Below are 10,735 nucleotides of genomic sequence, written 5' to 3' on the forward strand. Positions count from 1 at the left end.
CATTAACTGACAAAAGTTCGTCGCGCGAATCACGAAGTGAGTTTTTGCCACGAACGCACCCAATATACTCCAATATGTCTAAAAATCATGTTTTTGTGCTTTTTGAACTTTTTCAATCCGGTCAAAAACATCACACCCGTGTGGGCCAATATTGGCATTAATTGACAAATGTTCCCCGCGCGAATCAAGAGGTGAGCTTTAGCCACGAACGCACCGAATACACTCCAATATGTCCAAAAGTCATGTTTTGGTACTTTTTTGAAGTTTTTCGTTCCGGACAAAAACATCGCACCCGTGTGGGCCAATATTGGCATTAATTGACAAAAGTTCGCCGCGCGAATCACGAATTGAGTTTTTGACACGAACGCACCCAATACACTCCAATATGTCCAAAAATCATGTTTTGGTGAGTTTTTGAACTATTTTCTTCCGGTCAAAAACATCGCACCCGTGTGGGCCAATATTGGCATTACTTGACAAAAGTTCGCCGCGTGTATCACGAAGTGTGTTTTTGCCACGAACGAACCCAATGCACTCCAATATGTCCTAAAATCATGTTTTGGTGATTTTTTGAACTATTTTCTTCCGGTCAAAAACATCGCACCCGTGTGGGCCAATATTGGCATTAATTGACAAAAGTTCGCCGTGTGTATCACGAAGTGAGTTTTTGCCACGAACGCACCCAATGCACTCCAATATGTCCTAAAATCATGTTTTGGTGATTTTTGAACCTTTTCATTCCGGTCAAAAACATCGCACCCGTGTGGGCCAATATTGGCATTAATTGACAAAAGTTCGCCGTGTGTATCACGAAGATAGTTTTTGCCACGAACGCACCCAATGCTCTCCAATATGTCCTAAAATCATGTTTTGGTGATTTTTGAACCTTTTCATTCCGGTCAAAAACATCGCACCCGTGTGGGCCAATATTGGCATTAATTGACAAAAGTTCGCCGTGTGTTTCACGAAGTGAGTTTTTGCCACGAACGCACCCAATGCTCTCCAATATGTCCTAAAATCTTGTTTTGGTACTTTTTGAACTATTTCATTCCGGTCAAAAACATCGCACCCGTGTGGGCCAATATTGGCAGTAATTGACAAAAGTTCGCCGGGCGAATCACGAAGTGAGTTTTAGCCACGAACGGACCCAATACACTCCAATATGTCGAAAAGACATGTCTTGGTGCTTTTTTGAACTTTTTCATTCCGGACAAAAACATCGCACCCGTGTGAGCCAATATTGGCATTAACTGACAAAAGTTCGTCGCGCGAATCACGAATTAAGTTTTTGCCACGAACGCACCCAATGCACTCCAATATGTCCTAAAATCATGTTTTGGTGATTTTTGAACCTTTTCATTCCGGTCAAAAACATCGCACCCGTGTGGGCCAATATTGGCATTAATTGACAAAAGTTCGCCGTGTGTATCACGAAGATAGTTTTTGCCACGAACGCACCCAATGCTCTCCAATATGTCCTAAAATCATGTTTTGGTGATTTTTGAACCTTTTCATTCCGGTCAAAAACATCGCACCCGTGTGGGCCAATATTGGCATTAATTGACAAAAGTTCGCCGTGTGTTTCACGAAGTGAGTTTTTGCCACGAACGCACCCAATGCTCTCCAATATGTCCTAAAATCTTGTTTTGGTACTTTTTGAACTATTTCATTCCGGTCAAAAACATCGCACCCGTGTGGGCCAATATTGGCCGTAATTGACAAAAGTTCGCCGGGCGAATCACGAAGTGAGTTTTAGCCACGAACGGACCCAATACACTCCAATATGTCGAAAAGACATGTTTTGGTGCTTTTTTGAACTTTTTCATTCCGGACAAAAACATCGCACCCGTGTGGGCCAATATTGGCATTAATTGACAAAAGTTCGCCGCGTGTATCAAGAATTGAGTTTTTGCCACGAACGCACCGAATACACTCCAATATGTCCAAAAATTATTTTTTGGTGCTTTTTTGAACTTTTTCGTTCCGGACAAAAACATCGCACCCGTGACGGCCAATATTGGCATTAATTGACAAATGTTCCCAGCGCGAATCAAGAAGTGAGTTTTAGCCACGAACGCACCGAATACACTCCAATATTTCGAAAAGTCATGTTTTGGTGCTTTTTTGAACTTTTTCATTCGGACAAAAACATCGCACCCGTGTGGGCCAATATTGGCATTAATTGACAAAAGTTCGCCGGGCGAATCACGAAGTGAGTTTTAGCCACGAACGGACCCAATACACTCCAATATGTCGAAAAGACATGTTTTGGTGCTTTTTTGAACTTTTTCATTCCGGACAAAAACATCGCACCCGTGTGGGCCAATATTGGCATTAATTGACAAAAGTTCGCCGCGTGTATCACGAATTGAGTTTTTGCCACGAACGCACCCAATGCTCTCCAATATGTCCTAAAATCTTGTTTTGGTGATTTTTGAACCTTTTCATTCCGGTCAAAAACATCGCACCCGTGTGGGCCAATATTGGCATTAAGTGACAAAAGTTCGCCGTGTGTTTCACGAAGTGAGTTTTTGCCACGAACGCACCCAATACACTCACATATGTCCAAAAATCATGTTTTGGTGAGTTTTTGAACTTTTTCATTCCGGACAAAAACATCGCACCCGTGTGGGCCAATATTGGCATTAACTGACAAAAGTTCGTCGCGCGAATCACGAATTGAGTTTTTGCCACGACCGCACCCAATGCACTCCAATATGTCCTAAAATCATGTTTTGGTGATTTTTGAACCTTTTCATTCCGGTCAAAAACATCGCACCCGTGTGGGCCAATATTGGCATTAATTGACAAAAGTTCGCCGTGTGTATCACGAAGATAGTTTTTGCCACGAACGCACCCAATGCTCTCCAATATGTCCTAAAATCATGTTTTGGTGATTTTTTGAACTATTTTATTCTGGTCAAAAACATCGCACCCGTGTCGGCCAATATTGGCATTAATTGACAAAAGTTCGCCGCGCGAATCACGAGGTGAATTTTTGCCACGAACGCACCCAATACACTCCAATATGTCCTAAAATCATGTTTTGGTGAGTTGTTGAACTATTTTATTCTGGTCAAAAACATCGCACCCGTGTGGGCCAATATTGGCATTAATTGACAAAAGTTCGCCGCGTGTATCACGAATTGAGTTTTTGCCACGAACGCACCCAATGCACTCCAATATGTCCTAAAATCATGTTTTGGTGATTTTTGAACCTTTTCATTCCGGTCAAAAACATCGCACCCGTGTGGGCCAATATTGGCATTAATTGACAAAAGTTCGCCGTGTGTATCACGAAGATAGTTTTTGCCACGAACGCACCCAATGCTCTCCAATATGTCCTAAAATCATGTTTTGGTGATTTTTGAACCTTTTCATTCCGGTCAAAAACATCGCACCCGTGTGGGCCAATATTGGCATTAATTGACAAAAGTTCGCCGTGTGTTTCACGAAGTGAGTTTTTGCCACGAACGCACCCAATGCTCTCCAATATGTCCTAAAATCTTGTTTTGGTACTTTTTGAACTATTTTATTCCGGTCAAAAACATCGCACCCGTGTGGGCCAATATTGGCAGTAATTGACAAAAGTTCGCCGGGCGAATCACGAAGTGAGTTTTAGCCACGAACGGACCCAATACACTCCAATATGTCGAAAAGACATGTTTTGGTGCTTTTTTGAACTTTTTCATTCCGGACAAAAACATCGCACCCGTGTGGGCCAATATTGGCATTAATTGACAAAAGTTCGCCGCGTGTATCAAGAATTGAGTTTTTGCCACGAACGCACCGAATACACTCCAATATGTCCAAAAATTATTTTTTGGTGCTTTTTTGAACTTTTTCGTTCCGGACAAAAACATCGCACCCGTGACGGCCAATATTGGCATTAATTGACAAATGTTCCCAGCGCGAATCAAGAAGTGAGTTTTAGCCACGAACGCACCGAATACACTCCAATATTTCGAAAAGTCATGTTTTGGTGCTTTTTTGAACTTTTTCATTCGGACAAAAACATCGCACCCGTGTGGGCCAATATTGGCATTAATTGACAAAAGTTCGCCGGGCGAATCACGAAGTGAGTTTTAGCCACGAACGGACCCAATACACTCCAATATGTCGAAAAGACATGTTTTGGTGCTTTTTTGAACTTTTTCATTCCGGACAAAAACATCGCACCCGTGTGGGCCAATATTTGCATTAATTGACAAAAGTTCGCCGCGTGTATCACGAATTGAGTTTTTGCCACGAACGCACCCAATGCTCTCCAATATGTCCTAAAATCTTGTTTTGGTGATTTTTGAACCTTTTCATTCCGGTCAAAAACATCGCACCCGTGTGGGCCAATATTGGCATTAATTGACAAAAGTTCGCCGTGTGTTTCACGAAGTGAGTTTTTGCCACGAACGCACCCAATGCTCTCCAATATGTCCTAAAATCTTGTTTTGGTACTTTTTGAACTATTTCATTCCGGTCAAAAACATCGCACCCGTGTGGGCCAATATTGGCAGTAATTGACAAAAGTTCGCCGGGCGAATCACGAAGTGAGTTTTAGCCACGAACGGACCCAATACACTCCAATATGTCGAAAAGACATGTTTTGGTGCTTTTTTGAACTTTTTCATTCCGGACAAAAACATCGCACCCGTGTGGGCCAATATTGGCATTAATTGACAAAAGTTCGCTGCGTGTATCACGAATTGAGTTTTTGCCACGAACGCACCCAATGCACTCCAATATGTCCTAAAATCATGTTTTGGTGATTTTTGAACCTTTTCATTCCGGTCAAAAACATCGCACCCGTGTGGGCCAATATTGGCATTAATTGACAAAAGTTCGCCGTGTGTATCACGAAGTGAGTTTTTGCCACGAACGCACCCAATGCTCTCCAATATGTCATAAAATCATGTTTTGGTGATTTTTGAACCTTTTCATTCCGGTCAAAAACATCGCACCCGTCTGGGCCAATATTGGCATTAAGTGACAAAAGTTCGCCGTGTGTTTCACGAAGTGAGTTTTTGCCACGAACGCACCCAATACACTCACATATGTCCAAAAATCATGTTTTGGTGAGTTTTTGAACTTTTTCATTCCGGACAAAAACATCGCACCCGTGTGGACCAATATTGGCATTAACTGACAAAAGTTCGTCGCGCGAATCACGAATTGAGTTTTTGCCACGAACGCACCGAATACACTCCAATATGTCCAAAAGTCATGTTTTGGTGCTTTTTTGAACTTTTTAATTCAGGACAAAAACATCGCACCCGTGTGGGCCAATATTGGCATTAATTGACAAATATTCCCCGCGCGAATCAAGAAGTGAGCTTTAGCCACGAACGCACCGAATACACTCCAATATGTCCAAAAGTCATGTTTTGGTGCTTTTTTGAAGTTTTTCGTTCCGGACAAAAACATCGCACCCGTGTGGGCCAATATTGGCATTAATTGAAAAAAGTTCGACGCGTGTATCACGAAGTGAGTTTTTGCGACGAACGCACCCAATACACTCACATATGTCCAAAAATCATGTTTTGGTGAGTTTTTGAACTTTTTCATTCCGGACAAAAACATCGCACCCGTGTGGGCCAATATTGGCATTAACTGACAAAAGTTCGTCGCGCGAATCACGAAGTGAGTTTTTGCCACGAACGCACCCAATATACTCCAATATGTCTAAAAATCATGTTTTTGTGCTTTTTGAACTTTTTCAATCCGGTCAAAAACATCGCACCCGTGTGGGCCAATATTGGCATTAATTGACAAAAGTTCGCCGTGTGTATCACGAAGATAGTTTTTGCCACGAACGCACCCAATGCTCTCCAATATGTCCTAAAATCATGTTTTGGTGATTTTTGAACCTTTTCATTCCGGTCAAAAACATCGCACCCGTGTGGGCCAATATTGGCATTAATTGACAAAAGTTCGCCGTGTGTTTCACGAAGTGAGTTTTTGCCACGAACGCACCCAATGCTCTCCAATATGTCCTAAAATCTTGTTTTGGTACTTTTTGAACTATTTCATTCCGGTCAAAAACATCGCACCCGTGTGGGCCAATATTGGCAGTAATTGACAAAAGTTCGCCGGGCGAATCACGAAGTGAGTTTTAGCCACGAACGGACCCAATACACTCCAATATGTCGAAAAGACATGTCTTGGTGCTTTTTTGAACTTTTTCATTCCGGACAAAAACATCGCACCCGTGTGGGCCAATATTGGCATTAACTGACAAAAGTTCGTCGCGCGAATCACGAATTAAGTTTTTGCCACGAACGCACCCAATGCACTCCAATATGTCCTAAAATCATGTTTTGGTGATTTTTGAACCTTTTCATTCCGGTCAAAAACATCGCACCCGTGTGGGCCAATATTGGCATTAATTGACAAAAGTTCGCCGTGTGTATCACGAAGATAGTTTTTGCCACGAACGCACCCAATGCTCTCCAATATGTCCTAAAATCATGTTTTGGTGATTTTTGAACCTTTTCATTCCGGTCAAAAACATCGCACCCGTGTGGGCCAATATTGGCATTAATTGACAAAAGTTCGCCGTGTGTTTCACGAAGTGAGTTTTTGCCACGAACGCACCCAATGCTCTCCAATATGTCCTAAAATCTTGTTTTGGTACTTTTTGAACTATTTCATTCCGGTCAAAAACATCGCACCCGTGTGGGCCAATATTGGCAGTAATTGACAAAAGTTCGCCGGGCGAATCACGAAGTGAGTTTTAGCCACGAACGGACCCAATACACTCCAATATGTCGAAAAGACATGTTTTGGTGCTTTTTTGAACTTTTTCATTCCGGACAAAAACATCGCACCCGTGTGGGCCAATATTGGCATTAATTGACAAAAGTTCGCCGCGTGTATCAAGAATTGAGTTTTTGCCACGAACGCACCGAATACACTCCAATATGTCCAAAAATTATTTTTTGGTGCTTTTTTGAACTTTTTCGTTCCGGACAAAAACATCGCACCCGTGACGGCCAATATTGGCATTAATTGACAAATGTTCCCAGCGCGAATCAAGAAGTGAGTTTTAGCCACGAACGCACCGAATACACTCCAATATTTCGAAAAGTCATGTTTTGGTGCTTTTTTGAACTTTTTCATTCGGACAAAAACATCGCACCCGTGTGGGCCAATATTGGCATTAATTGACAAAAGTTCGCCGGGCGAATCACGAAGTGAGTTTTAGCCACGAACGGACCCAATACACTCCAATATGTCGAAAAGACATGTTTTGGTGCTTTTTTGAACTTTTTCATTCCGGACAAAAACATCGCACCCGTGTGGGCCAATATTGGCATTAATTGACAAAAGTTCGCCGCGTGTATCACGAATTGAGTTTTTGCCACGAACGCACCCAATGCTCTCCAATATGTCCTAAAATCTTGTTTTGGTGATTTTTGAACCTTTTCATTCCGGTCAAAAACATCGCACCCGTGTGGGCCAATATTGGCATTAAGTGACAAAAGTTCGCCGTGTGTTTCACGAAGTGAGTTTTTGCCACGAACGCACCCAATACACTCACATATGTCCAAAAATCATGTTTTGGTGAGTTTTTGAACTTTTTCATTCCGGACAAAAACATCGCACCCGTGTGGGCCAATATTGGCATTAACTGACAAAAGTTCGTCGCGCGAATCACGAATTGAGTTTTTGCCACGACCGCACCCAATGCACTCCAATATGTCCTAAAATCATGTTTTGGTGATTTTTGAACCTTTTCATTCCGGTCAAAAACATCGCACCCGTGTGGGCCAATATTGGCATTAATTGACAAAAGTTCGCCGTGTGTATCACGAAGATAGTTTTTGCCACGAACGCACCCAATGCTCTCCAATATGTCCTAAAATCATGTTTTGGTGATTTTTTGAACTATTTTATTCTGGTCAAAAACATCGCACCCGTGTCGGCCAATATTGGCATTAATTGACAAAAGTTCGCCGCGCGAATCACGAGGTGAATTTTTGCCACGAACGCACCCAATACACTCCAATATGTCCTAAAATCATGTTTTGGTGAGTTGTTGAACTATTTTATTCTGGTCAAAAACATCGCACCCGTGTGGGCCAATATTGGCATTAATTGACAAAAGTTCGTCGCGTGTATCACGAATTGAGTTTTTGCCACGAACGCACCCAATGCACTCCAATATGTCCTAAAATCATGTTTTGGTGATTTTTGAACCTTTTCATTCCGGTCAAAAACATCGCACCCGTGTGGGCCAATATTGGCATTAATTGACAAAAGTTCGCCGTGTGTATCACGAAGATAGTTTTTGCCACGAACGCACCCAATGCTCTCCAATATGTCCTAAAATCATGTTTTGGTGATTTTTGAACCTTTTCATTCCGGTCAAAAACATCGCACCCGTGTGGGCCAATATTGGCATTAATTGACAAAAGTTCGCCGTGTGTTTCACGAAGTGAGTTTTTGCCACGAACGCACCCAATGCTCTCCAATATGTCCTAAAATCTTGTTTTGGTACTTTTTGAACTATTTCATTCCGGTCAAAAACATCGCACCCGTGTGGGCCAATATTGGCAGTAATTGACAAAAGTTCGCCGGGCGAATCACGAAGTGAGTTTTAGCCACGAACGGACCCAATACGCTCCAATATGTCGAAAAGACATGTTTTGGTGCTTTTTTGAACTTTTTCATTCCGGACAAAAACATCGCACCCGTGTGGGCCAATATTGGCATTAATTGACAAAAGTTCGCCGCGTGTATCAAGAATTGAGTTTTTGCCACGAACGCACCGAATACACTCCAATATGTCCAAAAATTATTTTTTGGTGCTTTTTTGAACTTTTTCGTTCCGGACAAAAACATCGCACCCGTGACGGCCAATATTGGCATTAATTGACAAAGGTTCCCAGCGCGAATCAAGAAGTGAGTTTTAGCCACGAACGCACCGAATACACTCCAATATTTCGAAAAGTCATGTTTTGGTGCTTTTTTGAACTTTTTCATTCGGACAAAAACATCGCACCCGTGTGGGCCAATATTGGCATTAATTGACAAAAGTTCGCCGGGCGAATCACGAAGTGAGTTTTAGCCACGAACGGACCCAATACACTCCAATATGTCGAAAAGACATGTTTTGGTGCTTTTTTGAACTTTTTCATTCCGGACAAAAACATCGCACCCGTGTGGGCCAATATTGGCATTAATTGACAAAAGTTCGCCGCGTGTATCACGAATTGAGTTTTTGCCACGAACGCACCCAATGCTCTCCAATATGTCCTAAAATCTTGTTTTGGTGATTTTTGAACCTTTTCATTCCGGTCAAAAACATCGCACCCGTGTGGGCCAATATTGGCATTAATTGACAAAAGTTCGCCGTGTGTTTCACGAAGTGAGTTTTTGCCACGAACGCACCCAATGCTCTCCAATATGTCCTAAAATCTTGTTTTGGTACTTTTTGAACTATTTCATTCCGGTCAAAAACATCGCACCCGTGTGGGCCAATATTGGCAGTAATTGACAAAAGTTCGCCGGGCGAATCACGAAGTGAGTTTTAGCCACGAACGGACCCAATACACTCCAATATGTCGAAAAGACATGTTTTGGTGCTTTTTTGAACTTTTTCATTCCGGACAAAAACATCGCACCCGTGTGGGCCAATATTGGCATTAATTGACAAAAGTTCGCTGCGTGTATCACGAATTGAGTTTTTGCCACGAACGCACCCAATGCACTCCAATATGTCCTAAAATCATGTTTTGGTGATTTTTGAACCTTTTCATTCCGGTCAAAAACATCGCACCCGTGTGGGCCAATATTGGCATTAATTGACAAAAGTTCGCCGTGTGTATCACGAAGTGAGTTTTTGCCACGAACGCACCCAATGCTCTCCAATATGTCATAAAATCATGTTTTGGTGATTTTTGAACCTTTTCATTCCGGTCAAAAACATCGCACCCGTCTGGGCCAATATTGGCATTAAGTGACAAAAGTTCGCCGTGTGTTTCACGAAGTGAGTTTTTGCCACGAACGCACCCAATACACTCACATATGTCCAAAAATCATGTTTTGGTGAGTTTTTGAACTTTTTCATTCCGGACAAAAACATCGCACCCGTGTGGACCAATATTGGCATTAACTGACAAAAGTTCGTCGCGCGAATCACGAATTGAGTTTTTGCCACGAACGCACCGAATACACTCCAATATGTCCAAAAGTCATGTTTTGGTGCTTTTTTGAACTTTTTAATTCAGGACAAAAACATCGCACCCGTGTGGGCCAATATTGGCATTAATTGACAAATATTCCCCGCGCGAATCAAGAAGTGAGCTTTAGCCACGAACGCACCGAATACACTCCAATATGTCCAAAAGTCATGTTTTGGTGCTTTTTTGAAGTTTTTCGTTCCGGACAAAAACATCGCACCCGTGTGGGCCAATATTGGCATTAATTGAAAAAAGTTCGACGCGTGTATCACGAAGTGAGTTTTTGCGACGAACGCACCCAATACACTCACATATGTCCAAAAATCATGTTTTGGTGAGTTTTTGAACTTTTTCATTCCGGACAAAAACATCGCACCCGTGTGGGCCAATATTGGCATTAACTGACAAAAGTTCGTCGCGCGAATCACGAAGTGAGTTTTTGCCACGAACGCACCCAATATACTCCAATATGTCTAAAAATCATGTTTTTGTGCTTTTTGAACTTTTTCAATCCGGTCAAAAACATCGCACCCGTGTGGGCCAATATTGGCATTAAT

The sequence above is a fragment of the Oryza sativa genome, chromosome 2, assembly GCF_034140825.1.
Source record: "Oryza sativa Japonica Group chromosome 2, ASM3414082v1".
Taxonomy (NCBI): domain Eukaryota; kingdom Viridiplantae; phylum Streptophyta; class Magnoliopsida; order Poales; family Poaceae; genus Oryza; species Oryza sativa.